The 1,103-nt window shown below is 39.9% G+C and overlaps 1 pseudogene; it reads right to left on the reverse strand.

Annotated features, from left to right (window-relative positions):
• LOC115966508 lies at positions 1 to 1,103 on the reverse strand (annotated as a pseudogene).

The raw sequence follows: 1,103 nt of genomic DNA on the forward strand, positions 1-1,103 counted from the left end.
TTAGACACATTGATAGATAAAATAGTCACAAGGATCATTACATATGTGACATAGTGGGTGGTCTTTAGTTTCCTCAATGAGAGTAACGGGATGTGGGTGGCAATCAAATGTGTAAACACCTCCAAACTTGTAATTTGGGCATTCCCCAAGAATACACTTGGGATGAGCAAGATAACTACAATCTTCACAATAGTAGAACCAATGTTTTGGGTCTCGTTCTTCTTCACAAATATCACAATAATATTCACCAGAGTCATCTTCAAGTCTATAACATAGAATGAAGGGATGCTCATGTTGGTTGTACCTTGTTGTATGTGGTAGTGTAGCGCATTTATAGTCTAGTGCAAATTTACAAGTGGTACAACGGAATACTTGGTTGCTTTCATTACTACAGCAACTACATTTCTGTTTTGCTCGATGTAGGAGAGGATAAGGGGATGCTCATGACCTTCGTGGGTAAGGATGTCTGAGATCAAACTACATTGAACATCTAGATGAAACCAACAATCCTCACACAAACACTTATAGGTGAAGCCATTGTAAGGCTGAGAACAGGCATCACACTCAAAATACTCACTTGGTTTCATTGGGAGGAGGGTGAGTGGGTGTTGATGAAGTGGATGGTGTTTTTTTGGGGGTAATTTAGCACAAGATTCATGAAGAAAGAATCGACACTTTATACAACTATAAAACGGAGGGAGAATGGCTCTTACGCACCCGTCACATATTTGGTTATTTGGAACCTCATTCGTGAGCTTTAAGTTATGCTCGTGACTGATGTGTTTAATTTCTTCGACTATTTGAGTTCCGTCCTCCTTCATATTGGATTTTTTGACTTCGTAAGTTGCTGAGTCAACTAATTCATCGAGTTCCGGAATTTCATCCTCATCTTGAAATTCCTTCAAATTTATGTCCTCCTTGTTTTTGCTGTTGATAGCACAATTGAGGTGGGCAATGAAATCACATCTAGAGCAATAGTAAAACCCATAGCGTGTGTCTACCTTTCGAACACAGAGTTGGCAAAATCGGGTGTCGGGTTGATGGAATTCAAGAGAAGAATGGGTGAGATGGAGGAGGTGCTTGTGATGCATAACTTTGACCAT

This window comes from Quercus lobata, chromosome 11 (genome assembly GCF_001633185.2).
Source record: "Quercus lobata isolate SW786 chromosome 11, ValleyOak3.0 Primary Assembly, whole genome shotgun sequence".
In the NCBI taxonomy this organism is placed as follows: Eukaryota; Viridiplantae; Streptophyta; class Magnoliopsida; order Fagales; family Fagaceae; genus Quercus; species Quercus lobata.